Source organism: Acomys minous, assembly GCF_964271855.1.
Source record: "Acomys minous genome assembly, chromosome: 5".
In the NCBI taxonomy this organism is placed as follows: Eukaryota; Metazoa; Chordata; class Mammalia; order Rodentia; family Muridae; genus Acomys; species Acomys minous.
Window position 1 is genome coordinate 2,865,000 of NC_140494.1, and position 20,425 is coordinate 2,885,424.

The 20,425-nt window shown below is 44.3% G+C and overlaps 1 long non-coding RNA gene across 1 annotated transcript; it reads left to right on the forward strand.

The window, feature by feature from the left end:
- Window positions 1–99: 99 nt before the first annotated feature.
- On the forward strand, window positions 100–17,676 carry LOC311597667. Its single transcript, XR_014779314.1, has 4 exons — window positions 100–280; window positions 2,439–2,535; window positions 13,464–13,621; window positions 17,623–17,676. It is a non-coding gene; the product is annotated as an uncharacterized lncRNA (long non-coding RNA).
- Window positions 17,677–20,425: the final 2,749 nt, after the last annotated feature.

Sequence of the window (20,425 nt, forward strand, 5' to 3'; positions counted from 1 at the left end):
CGCGCGCGGACGTGCCACGGCGGCGCGCGCCCAGGGGGCGGGGCCTCCAGCGGTTACTTCCAGCGCGCGCTCGTGGGACAGTCTTAGGTTTGGCCTTGGGAAGGAGCGGGGTGGTCTTCCCGTCACCGAGGCTTAGGCTCCTCAAGATTCAAGGAGGAGGGAAAAAAAAAAATCAAGCGTTCTGAATCACGTTTTAGCCTACTTGTTAAAACTTCAAATGTTCGGGATCCTCGAGGACTGATTTTTGGTTTTTAATGAATACTTTTAAGAGGGAAAAATGGTAAGGACAGCGCGAGCTACATAGATAGAGTGCTAGGTTTGAAGTTTAGAAGCATGGACCTAGAACACACTAGTATATGACCTTGAATTGTTTTTGTCTAGGCTTCACTCTCCCTGTTTATGGAAAGGAGATTGAGGAAGGTTGGGTCGGGCGCACACGGCCAAGCCCTTCTTGAGACTGGTGCCTGTCATCCATGAGCAGCCTGTAGCGAGTGTCTTCTCCCCGACACCCTACAATGCCATCCTGCTTTTCTTTCCTCTTGTGTGTTCTTTCCCTTTGGTCACCACTTCTAGTGGTATCAATGTCTCTTCTGAATGGCTGATAGCGAATCTGCATCCCTAGATTATTTGGGGACACCCTCTGTATGGCCAGCCTGCCTGCTGAATAACCTCACTGGGCCCCAAACACCACGACAACGACGACAACGACGAGGAGGAGGAGGAGGAAACCCATCATCTCCTAACATAAACATCTACCTGCCTTCTGAAGCATTTTATTAACTCTTTGAGAATTCCATACAATGTATGAAATATATTCCAGCTCTTCCCCTTAGCTCCTCCCGGATCCATGTCTATCTCCCTATCATCCTCATTTCATGTCCTTTTTATTATTATTTACTAACCTATTATAGACTCTAATTTGTCCTGTCCAGATATTTCTGGATGTGAAACCATCCCACTGATGCATGGCCCACCTCCCAGGACCCACATCCTTATTTGAAAAAAAAAAAATTACTCTCCCTCACCCAAAGCCACCAACCATCTAGAGGGACAGAATGTTAACTGGCTTCATCCTGCGCAGGCAGCCATAGCGGCTGTGAGTTCATGAGCCCAGGGGTCTTGTCATGTCCAGAAGACAGTTTTGCTCCAGTCTTCCTCAACCTCTGGCTCTTACAATCTTTCTACTCCCTCTATCTTCTGTGATGTTCCCCAAGCTTTGGGAGTGAGGCTGTGATGCAGACACCTTATTTGAGGCTGAGCATTCGGCTGGCACTTACTCCCTGCACTTTGATCAGTTGTGAGTTTCTATGTCAACCGCTGCACAAAGAAACTCCTCTGATGAGGTCTGAAGGCTGCACTAGTCTATGGGCAGAGGCACACAAATTTAGAGGGCAGTTTGATGCCTCATCCACTTAACAGAATAGTAATAGTAGGCTAGGTTCACTCCTGGAGCCTGTGATCTCCCCCAGCTAAATTTGCAGTACCCGTCTTATGTGTCCTCCTGTGAAGCAGGTCGGAAATGCATTCAGAAAACAGTTGTGAAAGCGTTTGACCTTGACCTTCATACATAGCGTTAATGTGACGCAGGTTATTATTGCAGGGTTTGTAGATGGGTAAGACTGTTAATGATATCCACCCCACCACCAGCCCCATCTGCAGCCTGCACAGCATCTTCCATACTATGCCAGCAGAAAGGAAGCTGGGACGGGATCATCAGGAACAGGATTTCTCCGGGTCCTATGATCAATGTTTGTGGTGTCTTCAGGACTAGGGTCTTAGCCATCCCTCCACCTGCTTTTATTAGCTACTAGCATTTTTCTAATTATCTAGGCCAAAGTCACCCTGACTTCCCTGTCTTCCTTGATGTCCACACATCTTTTGCTTCCCAGTCCACTCAAACAGATCCCACAAAAATGCTGATCGTCTGCTTCCTTCCCATGACAGCACTCTTTCTACTCTCCACACTTCCTCCTGCCTGGAATGTTTTAAAGATCACTGAAATGGTCCCCTCAATAATGGGCTGCCACAGTTGCCTTCGCCCCTCGTTCAGTGCGTTGTTTAGCGAATGCAAGTGCACTTCTTAGCTTTAGACTAGTAGACCCTTACCAAGCGCTCCAACCTTCAGCCTGGTCTTACCCCTCCCCCATGGGTTCTTGAGGAAACGATGCCTAATCTTCAGCATCCTTGCTCATTGGACATCTGTGTGCTTTGAGGTAGGACCTCATGTATCCAAGGTTGGCCTCCGGCTTACTATGTAACCAAAGATGGTGTGCACCATGCTGCCCACCCAGTTTATGCAACATGGGGGATCACTCCCAGTGCTAAGCCAACATTCTAAAAACTGAACTACATCACAGCCCCCTCACTGTACATCATTTTTTTCTTTTTTATTAATTTGTTTCATCTTGTTGATTTATTTTTATTTTTATGTATGGAAGTCAGAAGAGGGCGTTAGATATTCTGGAACCGGAGTTACAGACCCTTGTAAACTGCCACGTGGGCACTTGGGATGGAATCAGATGTTATGGAAAAGCAGTAAGTGCAGCCGTCTCATCTTGATCGTGGAGTTCCTACCTCCCTTGTCTGCTCAGAATTTTCCCTAATATCAACTCTCTTCTCCTTTCCTGTGTTCCCATCACTCTGACTTCATCCAACTTGATCACCAGTTAATCTTCATCATTAGCCTGTAGGTAAAGTGTGGGAGAGAAGTAAGCCACTGGCAGTGATGAACTGGAAGGCTGTGAAGCCCCAGATGCCTGGTTCTTTGTGTTCTGTGCTGTGCCCTGTACTGTGATGTGTGGCTGCTGGCTTGATCCTTTCCTCAAGAACATATTAAAGCACAGTCCACAGTGCTGGCACAATATTAGGCCCCACTGCCGTCACCACTCTTTTCATTATGGTCATTCCAAGCACTAAATAAGAAAGCCCGAGAGATCTCATTTCACTTTTTATGTTATTGATATTAAAAAAAAAAACAACAACAACAACAACAAAAAAAAACCTTAGGGAAATAAAACATAGCAAAACCAGAACTTCAATCCTAGACTCCACTTTTGTCTTATAATGCACTCTTTTATCAGCCCTCCTAGTCTTTTGCACATATATTATGGTTTCCAATTTTGTGTTGTTATGGGTTTTCTGTGTGTGTGTATCTGCATGTGTACGTGTTTCTCATGCTTTTCCTTTGGTTTTTCCCCGTTTGTTTGTTTGTGTGTTTGCCTGTTTCATTTCTTTTCATTGTTGTTATTGTTTTGTTGTTGTTGTTTGGGTTGTTGTATATTTGTTTGTTTTCTAGACAAGGTTTCTCTGTTTTAGCCCTGGCTGTCCTGGACTCACTTTGTAGACCAGGCTGGCCTCGAACTCACAAAGCTCCACCTGCCTCAGCCTCCCGAGTGCTGAGACTAAAGGTGTGTGCCATCACCGCCCAGCACCTGTTTATTTTCTAAAGAGAGAAAGGAAGTGTGCAGTTAAATGGTTGTAAAGGCTCTGAGAGGAAGTGAGGGAGGGGGAAACCATGATCAGAATATGTTATATGAAAAAAAAATCTATCCACAATTAAAATAAATAAATAAACACAATAATAACACCCTAAAGTTGTAAGACAAATTCCAGCAGCTGTACTTGTCTTGCGCAAGCCAGTCAGCACCCTTGCACAGAGTCCCATCCTTAGCTGAGGCGCTATAGACCCCTGATGGCTTGTGTGGGGGGAAGATGGTCTATCTTCCTTTAAGCTTGGTTCCTGGTATGTCATCCATTGGATAGCCACATACCAATGAGCATATGAGCAGAACAGCTTGGTCTTCATGGGTAACTCAACTTTTAAAAACAAAGAAAGAAAGTTAGGGAGTAGGGAAGAAGGGGTGGGACTGAGAGGAGTTGGGGCAAGTATGATTAAAAAAAAAAGATCTTGCATACAATTCTCAAAAATTAATAAAAATGTTTATTAAATTAAAAAAAATCCTAGTCTCTAACAAAGGAAGTGCTGGGCTCATTTTGCATTCTAAATTAGTGGTATCAAATAAATTTAAGGCAAGATGATGTCAAAATAAAAGTGTATGTTCCCCTTTTAGGAGCTATGCAGGTTAGATTGGAGAGACAGCACAGTAGGTAAAGGAGTTTGCCATCAAGCCTAACAGTCTGAATCAGACATGGTGGAAGGAGAGAACTCACTTCCAGTAAGACACACACACACACACACACACACACACACACACACACATACACACACACCTTTCAGAAATGTCTAGGCCATGATTTATTTGTGAATGTTGTTATAAGTAACATTGGTCTCAAAGAAAATTGCTTTCGCTAATAAATATGAGGTTCAGATAGTTGGATTTGGAGCTGATGGGCCTCCATTTCAGCAGGCCTTCAGCTAACAGAATACACTGCAGAGGGTGTGTACCCTTGGCTCTTAACAGTGTTTTCAATAACGTGACACCCAAACTTATCAGGGAATTCTACCATCTCCTCAAAGCTATGATGTCCAAAACCAATGTCACCTTACCCACTGGTCCTCACCCCACCTCATTCTCCCTGATAATGACATTCCTTTCTCCGGCGGCATATCCCTTCTCATCCCAGAGACCAGGTTTCAGTAACCTCTCTCTGACGTTTCTCTCACACGCATCTCCCTCCCTTTCTGTCCTATTAATACAGCTCGAACCAGGCTTGATTTGAGAGGTAGAGAGTTGGGATAAGAAGGGGAGGAAAGGGAGAAGGGAAAGGGAGAGACACATCTTGTGTTTTCAAAATCAAGTGAAACAGTTCTTTAGTTTGTAAGTGGAGAGAGAATTTCTGCAGATTGCAGAGCAGGAATTGGAGCCTAGTCGATGTGGCATTTAGAAAAAAGATCTGCTCTTCTCTTCCACACACTGATGTTCAGCTGCAGAATTTTCCATGGCCATGAGGCGTCCTACCTACTTGTGTCCATTTCACTAACATCTTCCTTCACCTTTCTCCACCAGGTCTCCAACCTGTGTCACAGCCACATGTCAAATTTTATACAGTGACTGTCGGCACAGTAGTATGCGTCTTTATCCATAGCAGGAAGACCCTTTGACTAAAATGTTTGAGGCCAGCCCAGCATGGGTGCTCACACCTTTAATCCAAGCACTTGGAAAGCAGAGGAAGCAGATCTCTGAGTCTGAGGCTAGCTTGCTCTATCTAGTGAATTCTAGAACAGCCAGAGATACATAGTAAGGCCCCGTCTCAAAACAAACAAGCAAACACGCAAACAAACAAACAAAGATTTGAGGCCAGTATAACAATACCTTGCCTTCTATATTTCTCCCCCAAATAAAAGCCACTCCTTCCACGAAGCCAACCCTAATCTCACCTCTGGAATTACATACCTCTTTATCTTCCTGTTCTCGCTGGGATTTGTAATTAATAGGTGTGTCTTATCGGACAGCTGACTTACCTCCAACCCTAGCCTTGGGTTGATTGGCATAACAAGAAGCATATTGTTTCTCCAAGAGGAGTCCTGCTCTGGGACAAGGAGAGAAAGCCTGTCTGTGTCACCGTGCCCAGTTCCACTCCTGCTCAACCACAATAGACTGCACGGCTTAGGGCATGTGCTAGACATGCATGTGTTTACATGTACAGACCACTGGCTCAGATATGCGTCAAGGGCTGCGTCAAGTAGCCTCGCTGGTGTTGGTGAAGATGGATGGAATAGAGTCACAGGTCTATTGCCTCAAAACTCTGCCAAAAGCCATAAAGCTTCCATCTAGGACCAGAGTCACATGTTTACATTCTGGTAAGTTATCTTCAGCAAGCCAACGTAGAGCAGAGCCCCCATGAGTTTTAGTGAGGGAATGGCCCCCCAGTCATCAGCATTATTTTTTTTTTGAGACAAGATCTTTATAGCTCAACCTAGTCTCCAACTTGCTGCTTACATGAGGATGACTTGCACTCCTGATTCTCCTTCTAAGGACTGAGATTATTGCCATGTTCCTTCCACCAAACCCTTTCACGCAATGCCGGGGACTAAACATAAGGCTTGATGAGTGCTGAGCAAGCACTCCACCAACTGTGCTATGTTCCCAACATCATCAGCATGGACTGTAGAGAGGAGAGCAGAGGACAACCTATGAGGGTTCGTTGCTGGATCCTGGGGATGAAACTCAGGTTATTAGGCTTGGTAACAAGTGCCATTACTCACTGAGTCATCCCACTGGTCTGTATCAGCATTTATTAATACTATAGAGTAGACCAGGTGTGGTGGCACATGCCTGTAATCCCAGTACTCAGGGAAGCAGAGGCAGGTAGATCACTGTGAGGTTGAGCCCAGTCCAGGACAGCCAAGGCTACACAGAGAAACCCTGTCTCAAAGAAAGAAAGAAAGAAAGAAAGAAAGAAAGAAAGAAAGAAAGAAAGAAAGAAAGAAAGAAACTATTGAGTGATGTACATCATCCAAGAAATCAACCTCTATAAAATGAAGGTCAGGACGTGGGACCTGGGTCACCGGTCATAGCATTTAACTAGGCAGGAAGAAGAAAGAAGAATGGCCTCCTATCAAGGATGCACTCTCAGAAACAAGGACATTTGCTGACAATATAGTAATATGTGCCACTGCAGGCTATCTGTGCTATCCTGCCCTTCTGCCCAGATACATCCTCGACACAATGCTTGCATTTCTATAAAGGGGCAGCTACAAGTATCTGATTAAAGGAAGACTTGATCGTCATGCCAGCCAGTAGTAGAATGCTTCTTTGTATCTCTGATCCGCTAACAGGTCACCATTTATCTCCCAGGACTATGCCTCCTTTTTTTTTTTTTTTTAAGTTTCACTGAGAAGAGAAAACCTATTCTCTTGAGGTAACTACCTAACCTCTAACTGGATTCCTGATTTCAGCAAATGTGAAGTATAAGGGAGAAGTAAAGAAATGTGTTAAATCAGAATATGACAGAGGTCTCATTGCTGGGTTTATTTATTCAAGAGATCGCTAACAGAAAGGAGACCAAGGCTCATAGTAACTGCCCCCGGCCCCCATTGTGTCTCAGAACTGCACCCTGGCTTTGTAAGTCTTACTGCTGTTGCTGTAATAAAACATCATGGGGGCTGGAGAGATGGCTTAGCAGTTAAGAGCTCTTCCAGAGGTCCTGAGTTCAATTCCCAGCAACCACATGGTGGCTCATAACCATCTGTAATGTGATATGGCGCCATCTTCTGGCCTGCAGGTGTACATGCAGGCAGAGCACTGTATACATAATAAATAAATAAATCTTAGCCGGGCGTGGTGGCGCACGCCTTTAATCCCAGCACTCGGGAGGCAGAGGCAGGCGGATCGCTGTGAGTTCGAGGCCAGCCTGGTCTACAAAGCGAGTCCAGGACAGCCAAGGCTACACAGAGAAACCCTGTCTCAAAAAACAAAAAAAAAAAAAAAAAAGCTAAAAAAACAAAACCAAAAACCCTCATGACCAGGCCGGGCAGTGGTGGTGCACACCTTTAATCCCAGCAGGGGCAAGTGGATCTCTGTGAGTTGGAGGCTAGCCTGGTTTACAAAGCGAGTCCAGGACAGTCAAGGATACACAGAGAAACCTTGTCTCGAAAACAAAAACAAAAACACATCATGACCAAGGCAACTTACAGAAGACACAGTGCAATTGATGTATGGCTCTAGAGAGATTCATGGTTCTAGAGAAGCCTGGCAGCAAGTAGCAGACAAGGCAAGCAGGAGGGAGCTGAGAGATCACACCTTCAACCATTAACACAGAGTAGCGAGGTAAGTGGAGGGGGGAGCAGGCTACAAGCTCTCAAATACCACCCCTTAATACTTCCTCCAACAAGGCTGCACCTCCTCCCCAAACAGGGCCACCAACTGGGAAACCAGGTGTTCAGATATCTGAGCCTCTGAGGGACATTTCTCATCCAAGCCACCACACTGTGAGAGATTATTTCAATCCTTATCAGGGTAACAAAGACTTTATTTTTGTGCTTTCCTCTCCATGTCGCAATTTGTTTTTTTCTCCCCCCCCCCCCCCACAAGGTTCTCTGTAAGAGTTGGTTTTAAGTTACTGTTTGGAGCTCTCCAGATACATGAGTAATAAATCTTATGGAGGAGGGTGGCATAAGGCCCTGTGGCTGCAGGATCTTCCTGTGCAGAACCAAGCCTGGGAGCTTATGGTTTGCTTAGGGTTCAACCATGTATTAACATTTTATCAAAACTGGGTTCAGGAAGGCTTAAAGACAAGACAGGTGTGGCACAAAGTTTGAGTTTAATTAATTGGCATCTAGAAAACAGCTGGAGATGCTTGAATGAAACTGCGCATTTAAAGATCATTAGCATTGTTGTAACACATTTCCACAGCGTAGATGACAGATAGATAGATAGATAGATAGATAGATAGAAGGTAGATAGATAGATAGTTGGATGAATAGATGATAGATAGGTAGATAGTAGCTATAAACATTATATCATGGCCGGGGGAGGGGGGGTGCATGCCTTTAATCCCAGCACTTGGGAGGCATAGGCAGAGGGATTGCTGTGAGTTCAAGGCCATCCTGGTCTCCAAAGGTAGTCCAGGACAGCCAAGGCTACACAGGGTAACCTTGTCTTGAAAAATCAAAAAAAAAAAAAAAAAAAGAAAAGAAACGAAAAAAATAGAAAAAAAAAACCATCATATACTGAAATACTTGTATGTAACCAAACTCAGAAAACTCTATGTACATTTCTATGTACTTTTATTACTATTTTCTTCCAGAAACAGGAAACCACATGTGATAGTTTTCTTTGTCAACTTAACTGGATTTAGAATTGCCTAGAAGACAGACATGTTTCTGGGGGAGTATTTTTTAGAGAGGAAGACCCACTCTAATGTGGATGACATCATCCTATGGAGTGGGGTCCCAGGTTGCACTAAAGGGGTGAAGGAGAACACTAGCTGAGCACCTGTGCTCATCTCTCTCTGACTCCTGGTTGAAGGTGCGGTGTAACCATCTGCCCACACTCCCGCCTGCTGCCATGCTTGCTCCACTGTGATGGACTGTGTCCCCTCAAACTGGGAGCCAAAATAAGCTCTTCCTTAAGTCTCCTCTTTCATGTATTTTCCCATAGCAATCAATCAGGCCCAATTAATGTATCATTCAGCCCATTTACCTAGGAGCAATCACAGTAGCAAAGGGAAAGAAACCACAAGTAATTTCATAGTGTCCAAAACTACATTAATTTGCTTTTTCCACACCATTGATGCAAATACCGAGAATTCAACTGCCAGTGAAAGATGTTTTCATGGAAAGACAAGTTGTGAAATGTGTCCTGGGCAAATCGCCTAAATGCTTTATTGTATATGTTTTCACACATCAAAGTACAATTATCAATGAGGTAATTATTTCTGATATTTTAGATAATTTGGTGAATTCTAAATCGCTTCTGCTAGTGTTGCTGTGGCTAACACAAAGTAGCAAATTATGTGAACATTATTCGTTTTGGTCTTAGATTGTATGAATTGTCTGCAGCATATTTCCTTTGCCAATTATGATTGATTAATGCCTCATATAATTAAACTATTATTAAAATTGTCATTCCCAGAATTTGTATCTGCAAATGGCTGAGACAAACTGCACACCGACTTCTGAAGTAGAAGGGAAAGAAGTTGGCAACTAAAATTTTGCCAGTGAAAATCCACTGTGGGGAGCTGGACACAATGCACCCTCCTTTAATTCCACTAATTGATTAGCTAGAGAAGGCAGATCTCCATGAGTTCAAGGTCAGCCTGGTTTAGATTTGGGAGGCAGAGGCAGGTAGATCACTGTGAGTTCAAGGTCAGCCTGATCTACAAAGTAAGTTCAGGACAGCCAAGGCTACACAGAGAAACCCTGTCTCGAAGGGCTTGCCAGGCGTGGTGGTGCACGCTTTTAATCCCAGGACTCAGGAGGCAGAAGCGGGCAGATCACTGGTCTACAAAGCGAGTCCAGGACAGCCAAGGCTAACACAGACAGAGGAGGAGGAGGAGGAGGAGGAGGAGGAGGAGGAGGAGAGAGAAGAAGAAGAAGAAGAAGAAGAAGAAGAAGAAGAAGAAGAAGAAGAAGAAGAAGAAGAAGAAGAAGAAGAAGAATTCAGTCAATCTCCACCTTCCTTTTTGATGGAGGACCTCTCACTGGTCCTAGAACTCAGATTTGGCTAGACTGGCCATCGGCTCCCTGAAGCCTCCTGTTTCTACTTTCAGGACATGGATTACCAGTACAAGGAGCTTTTTACATGGCCATGCAGTCCTTTTGCTTATTCAACAAGAACTTTACCAACTAAGCCATCTCCCTGGTCCCCAAGTGTCCTCTATCCGGAGTGAGTAGCCTCATCAAGGGCTTTAACGTCTGTGGTGTCGATAGACCCCGGAAGTAAAGGCTGTGCACACAGATCACCACAGAATACAGCAGAATTAATAAGTGCCCTATGAACAGTGTGTCTCCGAGGAAGGTCCAGAATGAGGAAGCTGACATAGAAAATGTGTTAACTCTGGAGTTAGTGCTTTGATATCTAAACCACATTTTTAACTGCGTGGAATCCACCCTAATCCTTTCCATAGCAAAGCACTGTTTTCTCTTTCCCTCTAATCATCCGTATCATAAAACTCTAGATAAAAATTCTCTCAAGAGCAAGAAAGAGACAGAGATAAGGAATGGAAGATGAAAGGCGTAAGATGAATGGAGGGACTGGAGGAATAGCTCAGAGGTTAGGAGAACTTCCTGTACAACTGGACCAGAGTTTGGAGGCCAACATCCATAAAATGAGCTGGGCATCCCCAAGCATGCCTGTAACCCCAACTCCAAAAGAGATGGAAACCGGAGGATCACTAGGGCTTGCAGGCTTCCATCCTAGCTGAGAAAACTTCGGCTCCAGGTTCAGAGACAGGCCTTGCTTCAAAGGTGAAGAGAGATGCTTGAGCACCACTCTTCTGGCCTCTGTGCACATGCACACATTCATAGATATGAACACATACATGTAAATAAATAAATAAACACACCTTTAAAATAGATAACAGATAAAGAGAAAGCAATGGGGGAAAGATGGAGGGGAAACATAGACTTGTGCACCTTTTCAAAGAGATCAATCTTTAAGAAAAAAAAAAGGATCAAGTAAAAAACAACAAAAGAGATCGACAGAATAAAATACAAGGCAGAAATAGAGTCAAATGAAATGCATGCTTTTAACATGCGCTGTATTAGACAAAACATTTTAAAAATAAAGAAGCAAAAAATGCTGTTCTTAAATGCTGCAATAGAAATTAGGTGTGGTGGTAAATTCCCCGAGGTACCATAACAAAGTGGCACACATGGGTGGCTTCCAATAACACAGTGTATTGTCTCATTGTGGGAGTGAAAAGTCTGAGGCCAAGATGCCAGCAGGACCCTTTTCTCTGACAGCACTAGGGGGTCACTCTCGCTTATCCCAGCTTTTGGCAATTTTGTGGATTTGTTTAAATTTTTTTCTGTTTGTTTCTGTCTCTCTGTCTCTCTGTCTCCTCTCTCTCTCTCTCTCTCTCTCTCTCTCTCTCTCTCTCTCTCTCTCTCTCTCTCACACACACACACACTCTCTCTCTCTCTCTTTCTCTCCTCTCTCTCTCTCTCTGTAATACATCTATGTGGAAAGGTAAGTAAACACATCTGTGCATATTCACATGGATATTAGAGGTCAACCTTGGGTATCATTCCTGTGGATACTGTCCTTTTTTCGGGTTGGGGGAGGGGAGTTATCAAGACAAGGTTTCTCTGTGTAGCCTTGGCTATCCTGGACTCACTTTGTAGACCAGGCTGGCCTCAGACTCACAGATCCGCCTACCTCTACCTCCTTGAGTGCTGGTATTACAGGTGTCTGCCACCACGCCCGGCTGAGACAGGATTCTTTTCTGTGCAGGATCTCATCAATTTGGCTAGACTGGCCAACCAGCAAGCCTTGGGGATCCATCCAGCTCAGCCAGCCTCCTCAGCACCGTGTTAGAAGTGCTTACCAACACACTGGCTTTTTTTTTTAATATACTTTTAAAAATACATTTATTTGTTTGTTTTCTCTATTTCTCTCTGTATATTTCTCTATTTCTCTCTGTCTGTCTGTCTGTCTCTCTCTTTCTCTCTCTCTCTGTCTCTCTCTCTCTGTCTCTCTCTCTCTCTGTCTCTCTGTCTCTCTCTCTCTGTCTCTCTCTCTCTGTCTGTCTCTCTCTTTCTCTCTCTCTCTCTCTTTGTGTGAGTGTGTGTGTGTGTGTGTGTGTGTGTGTGTGTGTGTGTGTGTGTGTATGTGTGTATTAGAGCTCATGCCTGGGTTTTTTTACATAGGTTCTGGGGACAAATTCATACCATCATGCTTACTCAGCAAGCTACTATCCAACTCTCAGTATTTCTAGCTTGTGGAAGCATCTCTCCAAACTCTGACTCCAGGATAATACAGCCATTGTTATGATGTCTTCCCTCAGTCAGTGCTTGCATCCAATTGATGCAGGACTGAGAATCAAAACTGGGGCTTTCCATCTTGTAAGAAAGCAATATAGCCACTGAGCCACACCCCTAGCTCGCAATACAGCTTTCGGCTGGTTTGATTGGTTGCAATAGGGTCTCTATGAAGTCCAGGCTGGCCTGGAACTCTCCATATAGACCAGGTTGGGTTCAAATGCAGAGAGATCTTTCTACCTCTGCCTTCAGGTCCTGGGATTAAAAGGCATGTATGCCTTCATGCCTGGCCTACAATGCAACTTTTTATTAATAAGTGGTTCATAGATAGCCAAGTAAATAAACTTCTTGGTCCTGGTCCCTGAATAGCCCAGTGGCTTGGGAAGGCCCTCTCTTGCAAGCCCTCTACCTTGTCAAAAGACGAAAAGAATGTGTGTCCATACACACACAGCCACCCCAGAGAGGAAGAAGAGCTGGTGCTCACTGTGCACACCTGCCTGGTTTCTTCTTCATTCTCACTCATTAGGTGAGGTGCTTCACTTTTTCTGGGGCAGAGTATGCTTGTGCATGGGCACGTACATTTATACACTTAAAAAGGGCTTAAAATATTGCACGGAAGAACGCCAAGATGCACAAGGAGATACCTTCTCAGGAAAAAAAGAAACAATTAGAACTGGAACCGGTAGAATAAGTCAAATGATTGCCTTAGGGAGGCAGTGAGTGGCCTGTTACAAACTGTGGGGAGAAATCACACCTGGTTACAAAATAAAGGAAAACGCTAATCTAATAGGCGGAATACGGCAATTGTCTCCAATCATAGTGTATTACATTCCCGAGCCCTGGATATTATAACACAATAACAATGGATCACTCATTCATTTGCTTGGTTTTTAGGCCCATTGTGCCACTATTTGTCATCTGCTGTTTGTTCCTTCTTCTTCCTTCCTTTCTTTTTCTTTTCTGTCTTTCTCTTCCTGGCTTCACCTGGATCAATCATAAAATAGGTCGCATTCCATTCTAACCCACCTATGTTTCCTCATACCTCTGTCTTAGTGTTTCGTTTTCTTCCTTCATTTAGGATGCTTGTAACAACACGTGGGGAGGCTCATGGCAAACATCATGACAAACAGCTGCAATCCCACTGCCCAGGAGGTTAAGGTGGGAGGACACCACAGTCTACATGAGTTCCAGTGCTACACAGTGAAAAACCATCTCAAACAACAACAAAAACCAGAGGTGGGGGACGGAGAGGAAAGGGGGTGGGTAGGGAGGAGTAAAATCATGTTCAACCAAGCATGGTGGTGCGTGCCTGTCATCCCAACACTTAGAAAGTAGAAGCTGGAGTGTCAGGACTTTACAGTCACCCTTGGCTACATAGTGAGGTCAGTGGTAGCCTGGGATGCATGAGACTGTCTCAACAAAGCAAAAGGAAGGAAGGAAGAGAAGAAGGAAGGAAGGAGAGAGGGAGGGAGAGTTGGGGAAGGAGGGAGGGAGAGAAAGGGAGGGAGGGAGGGAAGCAAGGAAGGAAGAAAGGAAGTTATTTATGTACATATATTTATAAATATGACATCAGTGGAATAATATTTGGTTTACCAGTAACATGTCTTTTTACAAATCAGGAGAGGAAACTTGTAAAGTATATCATGTTTTTTTTGTTTTCAATTTACATCCTGATGATCTTTCTTCACTCCTGGAGATGTAAATTGCTTTATAGGGTCATGAAGGTATACCTGGTGCTCAGTTGTGGTGGCACATACCTTTAATCCCAGCACTCAGGAAGCAGAGGCAGGCAGATCACTGTGAGTTCGAGGCCAGCCAGGTCTATAAAGCAAGTCCAGAACAGCCAAGGCTAACACAGAGAGACCCTGTCTCAAAAAAAAAAAAAAAAAAAAAAAAAAAACCAAGCAAGATATTCCTGGTATAATTATGCCAGCAATGAATTGTCTTTACCACATCTTCATTTTTAAATGATAGTTTTGCTTGACTTAATATTCTAAGTTAGTGGGCTTATCCTTCAACATTTTAAAATCATATTGCATTTTATTCTGCCGCCCACTATTTCTGAAAAGAAATAAACCATGATTCATACCATCATGTGTGAATAATTGCCGTGTGTGTGTGTGTGTGTGTGTGTGTGTGTGTGTGTGTGTGTGTGTGGTGTTTGTACAAGCCTCAGGTTTCTTCCTTAGTCATTCTCCACCTAGGTTTTTGTTGTTGTTGTTGTTGCTGCTGCTGTTGTTGTTGTGTTTTGAGATGGAGTCTCCTTGTGTAGCACCAGGCTGACCCCAAACTCACAGAGATCTGTTTGTTTCTTCTACCTCCCAAATGCCCAGATTAAAGCTGTGCACCTACTCCACCAAGCCCAACTTCCCACATTGCTTTCTTGAGATACTGCCTCGCATTTTCACTTGTGTCTTGTTGACTTAGTCATGCTGGTTGGCCGGCAGCTCCAGGGACCCCCCTGTCTCTAGAGCCTCAGTACATGCCACCATTCCTGACCAGCTGCCCCCCACTCCCCCACAACACTACAAGATTTGGGGATCCAAACCCAGGCTTTCGTGCTTGCCCAGCAAAGACTTCACGGGCTGAGCCGTTACCACATCCCTTAATTATCATTTTCCTCTGGGTATTTTCAAGACTTTCTCTTAGCCAGGTGGTCGTGGCACATACCATTGATCCCAGCACTTGGGAGGCAGAGGCAGGTGGATCTCTGTGAGTTCAAGGTCAGCCTGGTCTACAGAGTGAATTCCAGGACAGCCAGGACTACACAGAAAAACTCTGACTCGAAAAAACAAACAACAAAACCAAAAGACTTTCTCTTCAGCCAAGTACAGTGGCTCACTGTACAGGGATTCCCACTCCTTGGTAAGCTGAGGCAGGAGGATCTCTGAAGCTCCGTCACCCTGAGGTACGAGAGACCACTTCTCAAAACACAAATGTAAATTCACATCATCTTTGGTTCAATAGTTTGACCACGATGGACCTGGGGTTGCTTTCCTTGGTTTTTTATTGGTTTTGTTTTGTTTTTTAAAGATTTACTTATTTATTATCTATACAGCATTTTGCCGGCACACCAGAAGAGGGCACCAGATCTTGTTACAGGTGGTTGTGAGCCACCGTGTGGTTGCTGGGAATTGATTTTCTGACCTTTGGAAGAGCATTCACTGCCCTTAACCTCTGAGCCATCTCTCCAGCCCCGCTTTCTTTGTTTTTATTCTGTCTTGGGCTTGCAGAGACCCTACAACCTAGATAGAGGTTAATGGAGTGAAAGACCTTTCTTAGACAATTCTAATGTCCTATTTCTTCCTGAAATAATTTTGGCAGACTTCACTAAACCTTTTTCCATTTCATCTATATTTTCAAATTCACTGGTATAAAGTTGCTGTTATCTTTTTTCTCATATATGTCTGCGTGGCTATAGTGACACACCCTTTCTGCATGCCAGGAACAGTGTTTGTGCCTTCTCTCTACTTTTGGTCACTTCCACAATTGCCACTCTTCCACAGCTCCAGCTTTTGTCACTATGATCTGTGTCACTGAGAACAAACCGTGTTTGCCCCAAAGCTTTTTATGGGATGCTTCTCTTTGACTTCCATGTTTGTTTTTTACATGCTGCTCCTGTCTTTGTTCTTCACTTTCTTTTTCCTTTTTGGTATAATTTGGCATCAACTTTTACAATCCTAGCTGGTGGACATTAAGCATATTCACTGAAATATATTTTTACGTTTATTTTATTTTATTATTATTATTTTGTGTGTGTGTGTGTGTGTGTGTGTGTGTGTGTGTGTGTGTGCACGCTCGCGCGCGCTCGCCATGGCCTACATGTGTGGAGGTCAAAGGGCAACTTGGAGGAGTCCATTCTTTCTCCATCATTTGGGTCCTGGGGACCAAACTCGGGTTGTTAGAGTAACCCTCACCCACTGAGCCATCTTGCCCCCAAACTTCACTAATATTGGCCTTTATTCCTTGTTTGTTTGGTTGGTTGTTTTTCAAGACAGGGTTTCTCTGTGTAGCCCTTTTTCCCCCCTTGTGTAGGATGGAAAGCATATTCCTCTCGTTACTCTTTTTTACTTCATACATTTGTAGTTTGTAGCAATGTCATTACTGTTTCATGTATGACTTAAATAGAATAAAATCTTCATTTCTAAGAGAGAATGGGATTTCCACTTATGTTTTTGTTGTTAGTATCTCCTTTAATTACATGGATTCTACAATATTTGGATACTGGTTAAATCTTTCTTGTGTTTTTGTTTTGTTATGAAGTCCAGGCTGGCCTTGAGCTCATTAGCCCGGAGGTGAAGTGTCACAGCCTTACAGTCACATTTGACATTTGACATACTCTGCATGCTGGGAAGTATGTGTTTTCTTGACTTGAACATCGTATTTAACATATACTTCTGAGTCCACTTGCTAGTTTATATTGATCATTTTATATTTTAAGTGACTGATTTTCTTTCAGGATAACTTCTAATGATAACTCCCATGAAGATAAGAGTATATTGAGGCTTCCCTTTTTAGTTGAAAGTCTGTGCATTTTTCCTCAGAACGGGAAGGCTACTTGAGGGATTTCAAGTGAGGACCCCAGCTGTGCATAAGTGATCTATCCATTTTCATTAGCTGACTTTTAAGATTTTATTGATCTTACAATAAATCCACTGAGCTTTAAACTTTGGTTATTTTTCAACTCTAGACAGGGTCTCTCTGTGTAGCCTTGACTGTACTAGACTCACTTTCTAGACCAGGTTGGCCTTGAACTCACAATGATCCACCTGCCTCTGGCTCCCGAGTGCTGGGATTAAAGGCGTGGCTATTGTAAAGCTGTCACGAATGACGGATGCGCACTTATATATACACATATAGAGCTATAAAAAGTACGTGTATGCTTATAGACCTTGTGAATGACTTTCATATCACAATTTGAAGTCTTTACTGTCCTTTCAGATGTGTGATACCTTTTTGTTTGAGACATGATCTCATATGTCCCCAGCTGACCTCAAACCTGATACGTAGCTGAAGACAGCCCTAAATTTCTGATCCTCCTGCCCCCACATCTGCAGCATTGAGAGTACAGGCTTTTGTACTCTTTCTTTAGTACTGGAGATCAAATCCTCAGTCTCATGAGTGCTAGGCAAACACTCTGCTAATTGAACTGTACCCCCAGCTCCCCAGATTCTTGATATTAAAAAAAAAGTTTAATATGTCAAACTAAGTTACATAACGTTCTCCATTGTTTTTAGCTGAGAAGATTATCTTAAGAATCCAATCTGCTGTTTTTGGAAACTGGAAACTACTACTTAACATCAAACTATTTTTGTATGTTACTTTTATTAAATGAAACTTGAATAAAAGAGAAAGTAAGCAGACACCAAAAATGGGAAGACTATAGAAGGCGTCACATAGGAGAGGGCTGGGGACCAAGGACGGTGACTCTATTGGGGGAGAAGTGCACATAACAGACAAGTCTCAACAGCTGAGGAGAAATATTTCAACAGTGGCCACTTCAGGGAAAATTATCAGCATGTGGTAAACTTGGAGAGGCAAGGAAGGGTGAAGCATTGGAGAGGGAGGGATGCTGAGGGTCTTCCCTCTGTGAGGTGAAGCATTGGAGAGGGAGGGGATGCTGAGGGTCTTCCCTGTGTGGGTGAAGCATTGGAGAGGGAGGGATGCTGAGGGTCTTCCCTGTGTGGGTGAAGCATTGGAGAGGGAGGGATGCTGAGGGTCTTCCCTGTGTGGGTGAAGCATGGGAGAGGGAGGGGATGCTGAGGAGCCTTCCCTGTGTGGGTGAAGCATGGGAGAGGGAGGGGATGCTGAGGGTCTTCCCTGTGTGGGTGAAGCATTGGAGAGGGAGGGGATGCTGAGGGTCTTCCCTGTGTGGGTGAAGCATTGGAGAGGGAGGGGATGCTGAGGGTCTTCCCTGTGTGGGTGAAGCATGGGAGAGGGAGGGGATGCTGAGGAGCCTTCCCTGTGTGGGTGAAGCATTGGAGAGGGAGGGGATGCTGAGGGTCTTCCCTGTGTGGGTGAAGCATTGGAGAGGGAAGGGATGCTGAGGGTCTTCCCTGTGTGGGTGAAGCATGGGAGAGGGAGGGGATGCTGAGGGTCTTCCCTGTGTGGGTGAAGCATGGGAGAGGGAGGGGATGCTGAGGGTCTTCCCTGTGTGGGTGAAGCATTGGAGAGGGAAGGGATGCTGAGGGTCTTCCCTGTGTGAGTGAAGCATTGGAGAGGGAGGGATGCTGAGGGTCTTCCCTGTGTGGGTGAAGCATTGGAGAGGGAGGGATGCTGAGGGTCTTCCCTGTGTGGGTGAAGCATTGGAGAGGGAGGGATGCTGAGGGTCTTCCCTGTGTGGGGTTTGCCGCAGCTTCAGGATGCCCAGCGCCTGTTCCCTGCACCACTGACCTGAGTCTTGACATTATCTTTCAGTTTCAGTTTGCCGCCCACCAGATGTGGTTTCCCAGCATTGACCGGTTTTATTCTCAATGAGTTTCACTCTTTGCAACCCTACCTCCTTGGCTGGCTTCGAAGCTAACACAAAACCCATGATACCAATCAGTTTGGACCTCTGTAGCTCTGCTGACAACTGATGGCCATAATCACCAAGATACAGTGAGATGCAGATATGTGGGAGGAGACAACATTGAATTTAAAGCATTTCGAGGGGCCGCAGGGCATGACACCCTAGGTTTGACCCCTAGTACCCCATGAACAAAGTGTGATGGTGGGTGCCTACAATTTCAGTAGGAGGATTAGAAGTTCAAAGTCATTGTCAGCTACATAATGAGTCTCAAGCCCTCATGAGATACATGACACCCTTTTCAGAGAAAACAGTTGAGACTACAATACCAAAACCTTTTTGTTGGTTTGGTTTGGCTTGGTTTGGCTTGGTTTGGTTTGGTTTTTTGAGACAAGGTTTCTCTGTCTTAACCTTGGCTGTCTTGGACTCACTTTGTAGACCAGGTTGGCCTCAAACCCACAGCAAATCCACCTGCCTCTACATCCCAAGTGCTGGATTAAAGCCATGTGCCACCACACCTAGCAGAAATTTTGACCATTTTTTTAAAAATATATTTTGTTAATTTATTCATATCATTTCTTTTTTTAAAACTTATTTATTTATTATGTGTACATTGTTCTGCCTGCATGTACACATGCACGCCAGAAGAGGAAAATATCAAAGCCTTAGTAAGCTGCTAGCTACATAAAACTCAGAACTGAGAAGGACACTTAAAATTAGACTTAAAGAAGGCTGGGCGTGGTGGAACACGCCTTTAATCCCAGCACTCATGAGGCAGAGGCAGCAGGCGGATCACCGTGAATTCGAAGCCAACCTGGTCTACAAAGTGGTCTAGAAGAGCCAAGGCTACAAGGAGAAACCCTGTCTTGAAAAACAAAACAACAACAACAAAAATGGAATTAAAGACCAGAGGACTCTGTGTATGGCAGGTCACACTGGGACTAGAGAGTGGCTCGGCAGTTATGAGTGTCTACTGCTCTTGCAGAGGACCTGGTTTCAGTTCTAAGCGCTAGCACTGGATGGCTCATAATCAGCTGTAAATTAGCACCGGGGCATCTGACACCCTCTTGGCCTCCACTGACAGCTGAACTTATGTGTACAATGCCCCCACCCACATACACACACACATGCAGAATTTTTTGAAAGTTTTATATAAAAATAAGGTAGGCAACTAAAACCACAGGGTTTATGATGACGTTGCATCATATAGAATGAGACAACAAATGGTTTAAGCGTGAGCCCTGGAAGCCGAAGTGGCCCAAGAAGAGAAAGGAAGAAAATGAGTCTGTCAGAAATGCAGAATTTCTGAGGCATTCCTTCCATTCGCTGTGGGCTATGGATCCTAAATGTTAAAACAGTCTCTAAAACACCTAACTGGCCACCAGAAGATCTGCAACTCTGCAAAACTCCAGCTCAACTGCAATTAACATGCACTATCCTCCTTGAATGAGCACTCTTTGGAAAGCGAAAAGCAGTGTTTTATAGGCCTCCTAGGTCCTGGTTGGTTTTTTGTTTTTGTTTTGGATTTATTG